The 18,124-nt window shown below is 43.6% G+C and overlaps 2 pseudogenes; both read right to left on the reverse strand.

The window, feature by feature from the left end:
- Positions 1-4,554: 4,554 nt before the first annotated feature.
- LOC119356094 lies at positions 4,555-7,832 on the reverse strand (annotated as a pseudogene).
- Positions 7,833-9,312: 1,480 nt separating this feature from the next.
- On the reverse strand, positions 9,313-11,053 carry LOC119341891 (annotated as a pseudogene).
- Positions 11,054-18,124: the final 7,071 nt, after the last annotated feature.

An 18,124-nucleotide genomic window follows, 5' to 3' on the forward strand; every position in this document is an offset into this window, starting at 1 on the left:
GGAAAGAACGACGAGAAAGAAAATGGAGGATAAAAGAAATAAAATATAAAAATACTACAAATAAAATATCTACTAATAACTTAACAGAAACTAAAATAATATGTCACAAAAATAAATAAAACAATTTAAAGCAATTAAAATTAAATGAATAGCACAAAACCTATAAAACACTAAAACAGAACTGTTTTCATGAAAACCTAATTTTAAATAATCCTAAAATTCACCAATTAATTACTACTGATAAAAAAAGTCACAAAGAACCAGTAGCAAAAAGAACCATCTAAAAAGAATACTCCTAGCTTAAATTATAGGCAATCTAGTGATTTGAGCAAATTCATAAAAATTCAAATTCAAACTTTCAAATCTAGTCAAACTTGATATCTACAAAAAACTTCATAAAATTTCTAATCTAATGCAAAAAGAATCAAATTAAAATACCAAAAATCCTAATTGATATGAATTTTCTAAAACTGTAGAGCCGGTGTAGGCCGAAGAGGGACTCTTTGGCCAACTGTTGGCCGAAAAGTTCTTTTTGGCCAGCGGTTGGCCGAAAAGTCCCTCTTCGGCCAACAGGAGGCCGACAGGGTGATGCTTTTTGATTTTTCTGTATTAGGGTATATAGTTTCCGAATTTGCTATAAAAATCATCATAGTTTAAAAAAAATCAGTTCTTGATGGCTGGTGCTTTTGGAGACCTCGGTTTGTGGGAGTCCTAGGGGATATGTGTTGCATTTTAGACTCTCTTTCGCTAAGGGGTGGCTGGCATTAGGCTAGCTTGCCTTATCTCGCGGCCTGATGGGGGCAAATGAGCTTAACTCATTCTGCAATCCATCTATCCGTGCATCATGCTTGCTTTGGCTGCCGCCAAGCAGCCTGCTTTAGTCGCAGTTCATTTTATATTTGTAAGAAGACACGAGGTTTTTGATAATGGAAATCGAATAGAGTGCTCTATTTTTCAAAAAAACGTTTCGTAGAGAATTACCAGTCGACCAAATTGCCCACAAAGTTTGCACCAGCACCTTGACCCAGCCGTTCATGCGGCGTATGTACTCTTCAAAGCTTTTCGCCTGTTTCCCATTCCCTCTCTGACGAGCTTTTATAGGCGATGAGTCGGAGAGTATCGTACAAGTATGCAAAGACGGCTGTCGAGATGATGATCACGGCGATGGCCCACTTCCGAAGCGAAGTGCTCTTGTGGTTGGATGGATAATATAATGAAAATCTTTTTTCCAAGCAAGTTGTGGTGGGTTTTTGATGAGGTGGGAAACTGGGCATGTGTGCATATTGGGATAAATACAATTACGTATCCTCGGCAACCCCTAGACCGGTACCTGCTTCCTTCTTTATTTTCCTTGCTTCCAGAAATACCTACTTTCAAAAGCAAAACCTACTTCCTTTACCAACAAGGGCACGGCTTCCGAAACCCCCTCTCCTCGGCCCGGGATAGCGATAGACGTACAAATTCAATCAATGGCGATAATGTCATCCCCTTTCCTTAGATATAAAAGAATCATTCTGAGCGAGTCCATAAGAAGCGACCCGCTTTTTCATCGGTTCCGGGGGAAGACCAAAGATCTTGCGCGACCGGTCCGCCAGAAAAACTAAAAAGAGAAAGAGAGGTATGCACTGTGAAGGAAGTGAGATCAACTAATAACAACAGAAAACTTTTCTCTATGCATCTTGAGGCGGGCCTTTCATGATGTGATATATGCGGTGAGGTGACATGTGTGCATGTTAAGATGAATAAAAGTAGCAGGGGTCAACAGTTTTTTTGGATAGAAATCAACAACTTAGTTATATAGGATTAGGAGGGGGGGGGCATTGGCCCCCTTACCCTCATGAACTATTTCCCCTGTTCCCTGTTTTCCAGGGCGGGGCCCCATGGTTCTCAATCAATTCATGCCACATCATCTCGTGAATTGCATTATGTGGCCGTTGGGAGGACGTCGGTCACCATCCGCTGAGCACTCCGATCCGATGTATCACCTTCTACACCTCCGTAAAAATTGTGCTTGTACTCTTCGTTGTCGCCCCTGTTCAGATGAAAAGGCCGTCGTCCCGTTCGGGATGAAGGTCGTGTGCTTCACACAACAATATACAATCGTGTGGCTACAATCAGTACTATTCTAAATAAGTATCACCATTTGAGGAAGGAATTTTCAATCACGCTCATTCTCTGGATGGATGGTTATTGAATTATGACATTCACATCAGTCCCATGTAAGTTTTGAAACCATGGTGCCTGGCTTTGCAAGTATATCGGTGTATATATACTTTAAATTCAATAAGTTTTTCTTTTGATCCTCTGTCGGCCCGTTGAAGGTGGTCAGGTGTGCAAACAAACAACATAAGCGATTTTGGAAAAACAGGAAAGAAAACCCAATAATTCAAAACGCAAGTCATTCGTGGTTGTTTCATTGGAGCGAAAATTCAAATATCCATCTTTTATAAAAGAACAGTAAGCAGTGAAGAAGAAACATGCATGCGGTCTTCTTGAAACCACTTGTAGGTGGATTCATGCTCCAGATGTTGTCGCTTCTCCGTGAATCACATGTCCACCATTCTCCGTGAACAGAAATATTAAACTAACATGGTTATTATAAAGTAACAAAGATTAGTGCGGTCTTTGCTTCACAGACGATCACGGGCATGCAAACGCCATCTACTTACATCCGTAAGTTCAACCAACCTAAAAGTGCCGCAATGCGATTGAAAGGCCCTACAAAACAGTGGCGTACCTAACGGGTGTGCCATGGCACACCCAGAATTTTGGGACAATTCTTTTTACCATATAATGATTAGATGATTTTTAAGGCCAAGCCAAGCCAATTGAATATACCTTATTTTTTAAAAAAGTGTGCACACCCTCCATTTTATTTTTACGTCTTGCCACTACTACAAAAGGACCATCCCCACAACAACATCTGAGATGCAACGAGTGGATCATCTGATCATCACATAAGTGGCAGTGGATCTTTACAGCAGTAAAAGTAGACGCCTTTGGCCAGAATTAAGTGAAACTTTTTTTCCAAGTGAAGAACAATAATCTGTGAAAAGTAAAATGAGTGAGCTGTAACTTCAGTTTGGACAGACACGAGGCCAAGATGGAAAAAGTAGAAATCAAATGTGTGGAAGACTAATTAAGTTTTTTTTTTGAAGGGTGGAAGACTAATTAAGTTGGATGCACAATAAGCTTCATCAGGTGGAAGAAATCAAAAACCAGCATGCCACTTTGGAAACTTTTCTTTTTATAAGAGTATAATTGAGGCTTTCAGTCTGGCCCAGTGGACTGGTACTTACCCATTTGGAACAGCTCAAAGCCCAGGCCCAGGATGTCTTCTTCCTCCTCCTGGCAACGATGAGCTCGCTCAACTGAAAAAAAGGCAACGATGAGCTCGCAACTGGTAATGGCGGCTCCTCGCCATGTGTTCGAGAGCAGGAAGGGCAGTGCAGGGTACTTGAGGCCGAAGCACGGGGGTGACCATGGCCTTCGCTGGCCCTCCCTTGGCTCCGCCACTGAGCCGCATACCTCCTCCTCCGGCCAGCAGCTGCTCCCCGCGCGCGCCCCTCGCTCTCTACACACGGTAACCTCCTCACCACCGTCTCCTCGGCGGCTCGCCTTCCTTGCACCGCAGTGATTTTGTTTTGGTGCCTTTTCCATGGGCTCTTTGGAAGCAGCGGCGCCCTTTCGGCGCATGCCCACAACCTGTTCGCGGAATTGCTCGTGCCAGTCCATGCGCTGGTGTGCGCTCCTTAACTGTGCACTGTATATGAGCTGAAGATGACTCTCGTTAAAAAGAAATCGTGCCAAATCTATGTGCTAGACTTCCTTAGATGGCTGTACCGAAGATGATTTCTACTTTAGTCATGATTAGAACATCAAACATCGTCGAGCGCTGACATGCAAATTGAAGCGTTTGTTCATCTCTACTTCTATTCTATGTGCCAACTCCAATGCTTGCTTAGTACAGTATTATATATAGCAGGAATCACCCAGGCGACATGTCATATATAGCACAGTGCGCCTCTTCTCGGAGCAAGCCAAGAACATCAGAAGGTGAAGCTACAGTTGCTGCACCTTCAGCAGCTGTCCAGGGTTGTTCTGCTCCTCTGGTTCAGGCACTGGTGGGATCAACTGCAGCTCAAGGCGTTTCCTGCTTTCACTTCCCTGGACACAACCGAGGGAAAGCTGCTCTCCGTCCTCCTTGTCGAAACCTTATTGGCAAATCCCACGAGAGAGGTCTCCAAAGGTGTGACCCTGTCTGCTCTGCTAGAGTGTTAATCAGGCATAGCTCCTCAGCGCGCTAAACACATACTGTATTAAAACAACAAATTCAATACATTACATTACGCAAACAAAAAATATATTAGGAAAACCATATAGAAGCCGCAGGCATTAAGATAACTCTACTAATCAAACAATATGATCACCAAAAGGATGCATTCCATTCAGGACAGCAACAAGATTATCTATCGACCAAAGTTCAAAAATAAAATCTATAGACCAGATTTGCACAGATGTCCCTTCATTTATCCATCCACGCACGTGCTAGATTGGTGCCAGAATGTAATTTTTGTGCATTCTGCAAGAAGAAAAGATATGTACAGAGAAAAACATGGGAAGGAGCTCATAGCATCATTCAGAGAAAGCATCACAACCGACCAGGCACCTATCGATAAAGCTACAAGGAATCGGCAGCCCAGGTCGGCTTCAGCTTCACCAAACCCGTAGGAGCTGAAGTGCTTCACCCTGAACTTCCACTCGCCCTTGGCGCCGTCAAACTCCACTCTCTGCTCTTCAGCCTTCTTCACCGGCATCTCCTTGAACTTGTCCAACCTCGGACCCTGCGTGTACTGGTCGCCCCTCTTCCTATTCATGCACTTAGCTTTGTTCAGGCCCTCCATCAAGCGTCCTATTCGACAAATCAGCATACAAAATTATTAGGTAGCTCATACCATCGCACCCAGCTGCCAACAGGGGGTCGCCGCATTTCTCCGATGAAACATATACTCCATTGCACGACTCACTGATTCAACCAACCCATCGACTCGACGAGGAGGATTTCTCACCTGTACTTCAGAATCCGTCTCACTTCTTAGTTCAGAAGTTCCATCCCCGCGCGCACTGTACTCTGTTGGAAATTTCTCGCTCACTCACTTCAAGCACTGTATATAGCACTCCTAAGTTCAATCCTTCATACAGATCCTTGCACTGAGTTGCCGGCTTGCAGCATCGCTATCTATGTGGAATCTAGTAAGAAATATGGCTAGAATCAACAAATGTACCAATCAGAAAGAGACCCCAAAGCATGTGGTTCTGATTACTTCCTCCTGATCAATTCCTTCCACTTGATCAATGAGAGGTGCGGCACAAAGAAGATGTTTAATTTCCACGGGTTTCATGCTCTTACTGGGTGTTTTCTCAGTCTCAACCTGGACGGCGGTGATCCATAGCTGATTCTTGGGGGGTCTATATTGAATGGCACGCCTGTATATACAAGAACATTAGAGGTGATGACATCTTTCATAAACTGATCACCATGCATAATTGAGAGAGAGAGGGAGAGAGATTCACCTTGCACCACCCAAAACAATATGGTACCAGAGTCGACCTCTTTGCCAGCATAATCCAAACACATTCTTTCGCTCTCCCACTGTTTACTCTCCCATGAGAATGGCAAAAAGATTGGGTCTTTGAGGTACACAATATGATTTTCAGAGAGTAGTTCATAAGCAGCAAGCCCACGATTTGAGCATGTGTAGATAAAACCATCCACAAATACACATGCGCCGTTTAAAAGGCGGTTTCTAAGCATAGCCCTTGGCAGGTATTCTCCCCATATAGTCCAAGGCATGACAACATGCCACTTCTTGGCACCGACGTCAAACCGAAGACAAGAACATGTGATAGTATCACAGACTATAAAGGAATCATCACCCAGTACAACATATCCCGAGAGCTTGACCTTCCTGTCAAGAACATTAGACTGGTCTGTGTGGCAGCGCACCCATGAGGTGGATCCAGGAGGAGAAACATGGTGGGCCTTAGAGTAAACTTGGAGAGTCTCAGTAAGAGCAAAAGTCGCTCGACCAACTTGGATAACCATAACAAAAGGATCGTCAACAGAAACAGGCCGGCGTGCAAGGATATCCATAGCGTGACATGTGGTGTCAAGATTAATCACATCCATGCCATCTTTTAGGAATGAGACAGCACATAGTTTTGAGCTACTCCGAAAAAATGCCTGTGCCCATGATCATCTCCATGTACAATGTAATGTGGTTTGAGAGGAGGTGCGCTTTCGAATTCTAACCCTGGAATCTCATCCAGACTGGTTTTATAGATAAATGATTGTGAACCACCTTGGCAGATAATAAACAAGTGATCCTTGTCAATATGGATACGTGGTGGCTTCACGTACCTAGGAGGACTTGGTGGGAGAAAATGCCTGGATGAAAGAAGCAAAATATGTCATGCACTAATTAAGAAGCTTGGAAGGCACAAAGAAACTTGGAACCAAAGTAATGTCTAGACCTGCAAGGATCATCAAGCACTTGCTCTTCATGGAGTTGAGGCAGCAGCACCTTGTCATCCATATACTCTCTAAGTGGTTGATTAGTAGATAAATTAAAAGATTAATTTGTAAGCAAGATGACCAAAATGAACACATGGATTAGTGGAGAGAAAAACTTACTGCACAAAGCATAATTGAAATTCATGGATGTGTTTCATGGGCAACATGTCGAGCTGGCGGAAGGTGGAGTGCAGGACCTTGACATCCCAGGGCAGGGGAGCAATGTGGAAGGTGGTGACAAAGGCATGTAGGTGGTCACACCCGCATGAGAGATCGAGGCTGATCCAGACAGAGCACATGAGCCCCGAGCCCAGATGGGCGAGGAAGCCATCTCCTTGCATTACAATGAAAGGACAAACGGAGTCAATCCTCGCAGGCAGATGCAGCTTGAGCCTTCGCTCTTCATCTGCCGGTGCGAGCTTGTATTCGTAGACCACGTTGTTCCACAGCATGTAGATGGCATTGCTTTCTTGCGTACAGGCCGCGGCCATTGATAGGGAGGTAGCACTCGTCTGAGGTGCGGATTACCTTGGTCCACAGCCGGAGTCTGGGGCCGAGCAATCGAAGGTGAAGAAGAGGCTATTCTGGAGGGAGATGAGAATCATGGTGCCCCCATCCCGGCCGTGGCCGGGGAGCACCGCGTAGCCCTGGAGGAAGCTGCCACCCCAGATGGGGAAGGAGAGGTCGAATTTGCAATGGTGGATGAAGGGGCTGCCGACCTGCTCCCAGCGTCCTCCGGCTACGCCCTCTTCCTCCTCGTGGATGACGAGGCGTTGCACCACCAGGTGGAAACTGGAGACGGAGCAGCGGCCCGCGGACACGGCCCATATGTGGCCGTCCGCGGAGACGGCATGCAGCGGCCATGCGTGCTCCAGGCCAGCGGAGGGAGGGGCGCTTCGGCCCGCAGCTCCTCCTCGTCGGCTTCCAGCTGCAGCTGCAGGGCGTGGGTTGGCTCGTTCTCCTCCTGCTGCACGACGCAGAGGGAGCGGCCGTCTGGAGCCAGGGCGGCGTCGGCCCTCAAGCTGCTGCACCCGTGCGAGCTTTTGAGGTCGTGAAAGATCTCCAGCACCTCGTTGCTCCGGCCGGAGATCCGCCCCGATCTCGCCACGCGGAGACGGTGGAAGCGTAGGGCGCCCCTCATGACGCCGACGAGCAGCGACCAGGCGGGGCCCTCGTCGGCATTCAAGGGAATGTCGACGAAATCCTTGCCGGGGAAGACCTGAGGGAGCGGGGCCGCCCTCTTCGGGTTAGGGTTAGCCTCCGCTGCCGCCATCTTCGGGTTAGGGTTAGGGGTTTGGGGACAAGTCTGGGTGACTAATTAAATTGGCGGGATGCTTGTTTTTTTGTTGTTGAGGACTTGATGCTTCGTGCTGGGCTGGCCCAACTTTATCTATTTGATTTTCTTATTAAATAAATATTTAAAAGTGTTCATCTAAAAAATATATTTAAAAGTGTTCAGATGTTGTAATAAATCTGTTTACATAATTTTATAAAAGTGTTAAACTATTTAAGTTTTTACCGATCCTAAAGAAAAAAAAGGTTTTCTATACAATTCTAAAAAACCATGAAACTTAAAAAATGTTCAATTAATTAATTTTGTAAGGTGTTCACGCTTTAAAAAAAGTGTTTGTGCATTTTTTAAAAGCATACATTTTTCTCATGACAATAAAAAATGTCACATATTTCACAAAAAAATGTTTGAATAATTCGAAAAAAATAAGTTCCTGACATTAAATTTTCAAAATATTGTTCGTGGAATCAAAAGATTATTCACGTATTTTTTTAAAAAACATCAAACTTAGAAATTAGGGTCAAAATTTAAGTGATCAAAAGATGATTGGAGCATAAAGCTAATAGTCTTGTAAACTTAGAAATTAGGGTCAACATTTAAGAGATCAAAAGATGATTGGAGCGTAAAGCTAATAGTCTTATAAACTTAGAAATTAGGGTCAAGATTTAAGTGCTCAAAAGACCTGAAGGATCGGGGTCGAGCAGCCCCCCTCCTCTTTGCTCTTCTTGGGCGCCGACATCTTTGGGTTACGGTTAGCCTTCGCGGCCGCCATCTCCCACTCCGACTCGCTCTCCGCCGTCGTCACCTTTGGGTTAGGGATTTGCGGGTAACTAAATCGGCAGGGTGTTTATTTTACCTGCGATTGCAATTATAAGTAAGCTACTTAGCCTGCCTTGTCTTAATTTTCGGATCCACCTGATATGAACTTGGTTTGTAGTATTCTACATATACATAGCAGTAGTATTTTATAGATGATGAAAATGGTTTTTTCAATCCTACTCCAATATACTCCCTTTGTAAATAAATAGAAGACGTTTTAGGTCACTAAAGTAGTGTGAGAGTCTAGCTTAATAGGAATGATAGGCTACTCATATCAACAAGGAATTCCTTCTTTTGCGGGAGCCCATTTGAAAAACTTCAATGTTAAGCGTGCTTGGCTTGGAGCAATTCTAGGATGGCTGACCGACCGAAAAAATTTGTCCCGGGTGCACACGAGTGAGGACAAAGTGTGTAGGAAAGACTAGTGTTGGTCTGTGGGGCCAGTCTAGATCCCTCAAGGCGTTACTGCCGGGAACCGGTGGGAAGGTTCCTGTGGGCCGACAAGCACATCGATTCCTTTGAGTGGGCGTGTATGTGAGAGCCTAGCTTAATAGGAACGACAGCCTACTCATATCAACAAAGAATTCCTTTTTTCCCGGGAGCCCGTTTAAAAAGAACTTCAAAATTAAGTGTGTTTAGGTTAGAGCAATTCTAGTATGAGTGACCAAACAAAAAGCTGGTCCCAGATGCACACAACTGAAGAGAAAGTATGTAGGAAAGACTAGTGTTGATCTATGGGGTCAGTCTAGATCCCTACAGACGTAATGACCAGGAACCGGTGGCTGTGGCCGGGGCGTTACAAGTAGTGACATAATAAAACATCTTACATTATTTGTTTACAGAGGTAGTAGCTCGCTAAACTGTAAATTTTACTCCTATTACTTAGTACTAATTATTTGTTTGAAAGTATGGATTAAATTTGCAGTTCTAATTTTAAAATTTGAGGGGAAAGATGAATCCCAAATGTTTTGGAAATATCAAGTGGAAATGAATGCATGACATGACTGGCTGGTTGAGTAGCAAAATTGCAGGAGTAGTAGTATCTGTCCCTCTCTGCCACTGCAAGCTTAATGCCCACAGTAATTCTGATAGTACAATTTAGTTATTACTAGTGGAGGAACAGCAGCAGCCAAGGCAAAGGATCACCCTACACTGGCAAGAATGCATGACTCACTCTTTGTGCAGTACTCCCTCCATTCACTATTATTATAAGATGTTTTTACTCATTTCAGTCCGCGTGTAGTTTATATTAAAATATCTAAAACATTTTAGTGAACGGAGGGAGTACAAGAGTAGGAGTTGTAGTAGTATATGTCTCTGCTAGCTTAATAATTCTGTTGGGACAGAGCTCTATTACTCCACTTGATTAGAGGAGGAATAGCAGCAGGGGAAGAAGCGGAGCCAAGGCAGAGGATCCGGCGGTGACTCGCCTGGTTTGGGCGGCGGAGGCGTTGCAGGAGAGGGTGTCCGGGTCGCTGAAGCAGCCGTGTGTCTGCGCGATACCCCTGCCGGCGTCCTCCAGCAGGAAGCTGGAGTTGGGGCTGCCGCTGGTGAGGAGGAGGCACCAGAATCCTCCGTCCACGCCGGCGCCCACCAGCGTGGCAGCGTCTGGTCCTTGCCGCGGAACACCGTGGCGTTGGTTATCTCGAAGTCGTAAACGCCCGCGTGCAAGCCGCATCCGAGGATGCGGCCTGAGATGGCGCCGACGGTGGGGAGCTCGACCCCGCAGTTGGCGGCGTAGACCTCGGTGATGTCGGTCTCCGGCGGACGGCAGGGCGGGGCGAGCGTGCCGCCGTCAGCGCACCCGCTCTTGTCGCTGCATCGGGAGATGTACTGCAGCGCCATGCAGCCGAGGCCCTTGCTGTGGCGGAGGGTGGGCAGCTTGGCCGATGCCCGGTCGCCGTTCACCATCGCCACCAGGTCGTTCGCCGGGTTCCCTCCTCGTCCTCCTCCTCCTTGTGTACGTAAGAAGAAGAAGAAAACGAGAACATAAAAAATAATTGAGATGTATGTACGCATACAGATACAGGAATCTACAGTAAGTCGGAAGAAGAAGAAGATGCAGAACATGATAGAATAAATTACCGTGGTGGATGGTGGGTGCAGCCAGAGGCAGCATCCCAATCGTGCAAACGCAAACCATGGCGAGGTTGAAGATCCCCCACCACATATTCACTGACTCAATCAGTTGGATTTGTACAAGAAAGAAGAAGAAGAAGAAGAAGAAGAAGAAGAAGAAGAAGAAGAAGAAGAAGAAGAAGGAGGAGGAGTCGATAGATAGATCACAAGAAAGAAAAAAGATGAAAAGCGAGCGAGGAGAGGACGGACACGGAAACAAGAAAGGGAAGAATGGATGGGGAAAGTGGAGGCCCAGCTGCTGGTCTTTTGTTCCAGCTGAGCGAGAACGCAACGCACCCGCAACGCAGTAGGCTGTGCACTCCTCCTACCTCCTTTTCTCACTCACATTGCTAATCAAATGCATTTTTTTACGGGTTGCTAATCAAGTGCATTATCTTGTTTTTTTTAGTAATTTGATTTTTGGGCATTCATGTCATTTGCTATTCATTTTTATTGTAACTGTTTGTGTATCATAGAAATTCATATTATATCAAATGAAATAATTGTTGTTTAGTTGTTATTTTTATGTGCGGAAAAATTAATGAGAAGTAGTATGGGTGCACCCGCTAAAATATCTCATTGATAATTGTTGAGTTGGCCGAGGCAAAACCCCGTACAAGTTTTTCTAGGCAATGAGGTGTGGTGGGCCGTGATGATGACATATTTCAGAATGATGTAGGGGGGCGCTCTCAAAAGGAGGGTAGCATCGGAGGGTAGCCGTTCTTCATGGTATAGTTTTTCTTTTCTTTGAACGGTCACCGGGGCGAGAGGATATGTACGTACCTAAATATATTACTCAAAAAGCTGCCAAAGCTAAGAGTCATCTTTTAAGCTTTGGCTGATCCAGTTTATAAAGGAAACCCGATCAAAAATCTAAACAAATTGATCCCGTTTATGAGAAAAACCGGGCCAAAAATCGTACAGGTAACAAGGTTACAGGAGATGATTCATGGTACAGTTTAGTTATTACTTGTGGAGGAACAACAACGGGAGGAGCAGCAGCCAAGGCAAAGGATCACACTACACTCGCAAGAATGCATGACTCACTAGTTGTTGGGTGGGCGGAGCTGGTGAAAGAGAGGGCGTCGTCTGGTTTGGTGGCAACTTTGATGGAATCACAAATGCTTGAGAAAATGATCACACTACACCGGCAAGAATTACAAGAATAGGAGTCCTAGTCGAAACTATCATTGTCAGTTTACAAGCACAGACTGTCAGTTTACCCCGCACATTTTGCTTATCTTTTCAGTTAGTTTACTTGCCTTGTTTATTACTTGTATATTTTGCCAAATTGTAGTGATAGTCAGGTATGCGTAACTTTGGTAAGTCTTACTTACCAAAGTACATGAACCTATTTGCTTCGGTTTTGGTCTAGGGACTATGAAAGCCTTACTTTCAACATAAGGTCATCTGTGCAAGTTTTATACATTTTTTTGAACTTCAAGTTATATATTTCTGAAGATTCCTAGGTTAGTTTGATTATTCATCACCAATTGTACTGGTGCTTAAGCAGCAGTGATAGTAAGTTATGCTTATAAGTTGGTACCATTTTGTGTTGTTTCATTAGCTTATGGACAAGAATGCCACTTTTTTTTGTCGTTTTTGAATTACTGGTACATATGAATCGATGTAACATTTGATTTGGTATGCAAAACCATATTTATGCTGTGGACCCTGAATCGCTCCCGGAAGGAGTACAACTAACACACATCAACCTAAATGACCAGAGCTGTGCTGGTCTCCCCAAGATGAAGCTTATGTCTCTCCAGTACCATCCGGAGTCCTCCCCCAGGCCCCATGACTCAGACTTCGGTATGTATAACTTCTTGGCTACTGCATGCACGCAAAACAGTTTTTCGGAAGAAAATTATTAGTTCCATTATTAATCCGGTTGTGGATATGACTTCACTGTTTTAACTCTTTTGGCGTTGCAGCGTTTGGTGAATTTGTGGAGCTGATGAAGAACAATAGATTGTGAGCGGAAGGAAGGTTGGGATGCTTGGTGAGCATCATGAGTTGCAAAACTTGTACTCGGTTGGGTTTGTTGTTGGACCGACGCATCGAGCTCCAAGGAGTTTGTATTTTTCTTGTTGATTTCTCTTATCAGCTGATCAAAACCTGTAAAGTAACTAGTGGTATTGTACTATTTATTGGAGTTTAAAGAATAAAATCCTTTGAGCTGTTGTATTCTGTTGCCCTAGCCTGCAAGCTCTCAGATGTCTTGACGTCCGTATGAAATCCGCCTCATTTGCTTTGCAGTATATAGAAAAAAAGAAAAAACCAGGACTCATTTCCAATTTAGCTCCTGAGTTGACAATACATACATTTCTCTTAGTCTCAAGTCTAGTCAGAAAGGGGTGCTGTTGCGAAACCGAAGAAATATAGGAGGTGATGTGGCGAGAGTATTCATTTTACAGGTTCAACGCCAACACGACATGTGAATATCGATCGGATTTTTAACTCGGCGCATTTTACTGACTTTTGGAACAAATTATCCAACTCCTTAACTAAGAATTTAACTTTGATGTCCCGAAGACATTGAGGCTAAGGAGGTGTTTGTTTCGGAAAAATAATAATCCTCATAACCTGTTTACAGTGTAAACCCAAAATGTTACGCGTGTTTGGTGTGTGTAGGCCGTAATGGGCTGCTTTCGTGAAGGTGTGTGTAGGCCGTAATGGGCTGCCTCCGTGAACGGTTCCAGCCCAGCTTTCGATCGATACCATCCACACACACACACCTCCCTGGGTAAAGGTTGTGTTACCGCATGCACCTCCTTCTCCCAGATCTCCTACTCCTCTACCAGTGTTGGCGCCACCTCAATCCCCTTCAAGCCCTCTGAGCCACCTCTCTGACCCCCTCCGAGCCACCTCCTCCCATCTCTGATGGTCGACCAGTAACCGAACCCGTGCCTTCTCCTAGTCGAGACCCCTTTCACGCCGCCCTAGCTCGCCCTCATCGCCGGCTGGACCGTTCGCTGCAAGGTTGAGGCTCCCTCCCTCATCCATCCTCCTTCTTCTGTCATTAGTCCTCCGTCCTCCTCCCTTGTCTACTCTCCTTCCCGTCCTTTGTGTGCTCTCCTTCCTTTGCAGCCACCGTCCGCGACGACCTTGGAGCAGACACCGTAACTCTGATTACTTTACGGGCATCAACCAAACATAACAGAGATTTATCTATTATGTTTCGTTACCAGCGTGATCTAATTCCCTCACTGTTTACATTACTACCCTCTAATCGAAACACTTCCTGAATAGCTTGCCAAGAATGAGATTTCCAAGAAGAATGAGGTTCGATTGAGTATGTGCACGAAGACTTCAATGTTGGCTTTCAATTGTATCCCCTTAGTAGTACGGTTTGCCACGTGACCAAATGGGTCTGTTAAACAAAAGTCTACACCACGGCTTCATATTCCTCAACAGGTATTCTGGATTCTTTAATTATTTCACACAAATTTTAGGGGTAATAATTCTTCGGTTAAACCAGAGGGACTTCCACCTGTGTATACTCACAAACACATAAGCCATTTTAACTGTTTTTATATTAATCGTCCAAAACATCAAAGGGGCAGTAGATACACTTCCACCTGTGTACACTCACAAACACATTAGCCCTTTAACTCTTTTTATTATTGATCGTCCAAAACATTAAAGGGGCACTAGATACACTTACATAACCCTTGACAAATGAACAATAACATATTCCCTTCGTTTCAAAATATCTGAAGTTCTAGGTTTGACCTAAGTCGAACTTCTTTAAGTTCGATTAGGTTTATAGAAAAGTGTATTAAAATCTATTACACCAAATTAGTTTTATTAGATTCGTCGCAAACTCACAATGTATATATATACTTGATGATGTGGGTATTAGTAAAACTTTCTATAAACTTATTAAACTTGTTGAAGTTTGACTTTGAACAAACTTTGAACTTCAAATGTTTTGAAAAGAAAGAAGTGCCCTACATAATAAGGGAATAAGGATTTTTTTCTTTCAAAAATTAGAATAACCCCATGCCTTTGCATCGATCGATACAACCAATTGCGGTACTCCAGGTAATTGACTCGGATAATTCTTACGTTGGAGAAACAACGGTAGCAGTTCTTTGTCGGAAGGCAACGATTGCACACACGGTCATGAATTCTTACGAGATTTTTAATTAATAAGATCAATAGAATATTCAGTATTCTGGGGTCTACAATATGTGCCGATCGGGTGGTGCCACAATATGCTACTCCCACCGTCTCATAATGTAAGACGCTTTCTAAAAACGTCTTATATTCTGGGACGGAGGGAGTTCAGTTGATATAAAACCAGCTATAGCTGACAGTACATCACATTTGCATGGTTCTATTAGCTGACAACATGCTTCATTTGAACAACCAAATGTTGATGCCAGGGTGGAGCTTGAATCAGATAATTCACTAAGTTCCAAGGAAACACATTTAATAGGGTGTGAGTGGGACAATGATTACATGAGCACAAAATGTTCCCCTATGGAACCAGTTACCGGTGGCATCTATCCCTTGTGGATCATGAGAAATGAGGCGCCGATTCAAGTGGTTTACTAGAAGTAACAAATGACAGTAAGACCAGAGTAAGATAGTGCCATCGATGTTTGTTTTTCATGCTCGCTATATAATGGTTAAATTCTCTTTAAGAAAAAGATGATACATTACTATATATTAAGGGGGGAAATTATATTTTTCAATCCTTGACTTTTTCAAAATATACAAATGGTCCCTTAACTTCAAAACAAGCAAATCTTAGTCCCTAATTGAAACCAGACAAGTTTAGTCCCTCCTGCTTCTTCGGGTGGTTTCCTACCGACATGGAGTCATATGCTCAAATGTTTTAGGTGCTTGTAAATTTTCGTCGAAAAATATCATCCAACGAGCTCTACACGTGAGAAACAAAAATCAATGCTCAATACTTTGAGCAGTGAAATCTTTTTATTGTGTATAGCTCCTCCTCAAACATTTTTTCAGCATGAAATTTGGCAAGCACCTACAAAGTTTGAGCATATTTGATGTCACAAAATTTCAGATTTAGTTTTCTATTTTTTTGAATTTAGGGTTCATTCAGGGAGAACTGGGAATCGAACTCACAACGACCACGTGATTGAACACTAGCTAACCACTGCACCACCGCCAGTTACTTGTTAGCTTTAGTAAAACAGCACCTCTTTGACCTTTCCTTCAGTATAAACATTAAACATATACTATTATATACCCACTATAAATTATACTATTTGAATAAAGAAAACATAAACGTGAAAACGCATTCACATAAACCATGAATTCAAAACAAAAGCTCGCAATACAAAAAGATTGTGAATTTGAAAAAACTTCATCGAATTTTAAAAAAAGTTCATCAAATTTAAAAAAAAGTTCATCAAATTTCAAAAAAACTTCATCGAATATGAAAAACAAGTTCACCGTATTTGAAAAAAAGTGAATTTGAATTTTTTTTCACCGAAATTGAATATAGTCATCAAAATTGAGAAAAGTTCATCGAATTTGAGAAAAGTTCACTGTATTTGAAAAAAGTTCACCGAAATGGAAAAAAGTGCATCGAAATTGAGAAAAGTTCATCGAATTTCAGAAAAAGTTCATCCAATTTGAAAAAAACTTCACGAATTTATAAAAAACTTCGTAAATTTAGAAAAAGGTTCACGAAATTTATAAAATGGTGCATTAAAGAAAACAAAAAAGAATGATAAAAAAGAAAAAAGTATAAACCGAACAGAAAAGGGAATATAAGAAGAGAAACGAACTTTTAGTGCAGCAGTGTGGTGATGGCGAGGTGGTTAGTGCGTAGCGGTTGGATCAGAGAGGTTGAGGGGCCGAACCCTGCTGCGCGAGCACTTTTTGGCGTTTTCGAAAAAAAGAGGAAAATACTCGAATGGGCGGGCCCAGTGCGGGGCGCTGTAGGCGCCAGTTTGCAAAATACACGTTAATGGGCGCCTGCAGGGCCAAATAGGGTTTGCCGGTTTAGGGACACCCGAGAGCAGACATGGCCACCTGGGCAATACCTAACGTTTCGGCCCATTAGCTCACGTACCCGACACATCATGGGCCCGCCGACACATCGTTAAACAGGGCATACCTCACGCGGCACGCTCGAGGCCGTGTCAGGGCCGTATGGTCAGGCCCGCGTGCCGGCACAACGCGACACATTTCTTTCTAGAATTATTTTTTTATATTTTTTGAGAAGAACACTAGAATTAATTTTATATAGGCCAAGACAGCCGAAATGGGCCCCAAATCGTGTGCTCCATAAAGGATAAATGGGCCATAGGCCCACCGCCTTTAACTAATGTGCTGGGCCTGGACCAGGACGAAATCACTAATTGAGAAGTACTCCTGGAAAAGATGACTCCCAACTTCCTAGCTGTGAGTTTTTTCTTTTTTCGTAGATCCGTTTATACAAAATGTTTTATCTCTTAAACCGTGCGTCAAAATCTCGAACCATTTTTATCGTTGGATTTCTCGCGTCGAGATCTTCGAAACTAGATCTCAGGTTGATAGATTTTGATGAAAAAAATTAATGAAAAGAACGAACGAAAAACCAAAACGGGAGCATGTTTTTCCCCCTTTCCGGAAGTCATTTTCGTGAGGCACGTCGAAACTAAAACCGTGCCTTTCACGGAAGGAAAATCTCATGAAAGGAAAAAAAGAGAAAATATGTTTTTTTTCTAGTTTTCGGGAGGCACAACCATGTCTCTCGCAGAAGCAAAATCACGCCTCTCACAAAAAAACACGTTTTTTTTTGTTTTGAAGAGGCACAACCGTGCATCTCGCGAAAGCAAAACCGTGCCTCTGACAAAGAAAAAAAAATAAAAAACATATTTTTTCGTTTCCGAGAGACACAGCCATGCCTCTCGCGGAAGCAAAACCGTGCCTCTAACAAAAAAAGAGAGAAAACATGTTTTTTCGTTTTCGAGATAGACGACCGTGCCTCTCACGAAAGCAAAATCGTACCTCTCTCGAAAGCAAAACCATGCCATCACGAAAAAAAGCGTTTTTCACGCATTTTTTCAATAAAAAGTTAAGAAAGACTGGTGAAAAACAAAAAGTCGAAAACCCTGAAAAACAAAACATTTAAAAAACCAAAAACGCGTGCGAACAAATAAATAAATAAATAAAATCCGAAGAAAAACGCCCAGAACGCGATATACGACGACGGTTGAGAGCGCGAGTGGTCTGAGGCTGCATGCGTGTCGGAGGACCTGGAGCTGCTGCATGCGTGTCGGCACGGCACGGCCCGTCCCGTTTATAAACGGGCTGCCGTGGGCCATGGCAGGCACGCTTAATAGGGGCCTCGCTGT

Source organism: Triticum dicoccoides, chromosome 1A (genome assembly GCF_002162155.2).
Source record: "Triticum dicoccoides isolate Atlit2015 ecotype Zavitan chromosome 1A, WEW_v2.0, whole genome shotgun sequence".
Lineage (NCBI taxonomy): Eukaryota > Viridiplantae > Streptophyta > Magnoliopsida > Poales > Poaceae > Triticum > Triticum dicoccoides.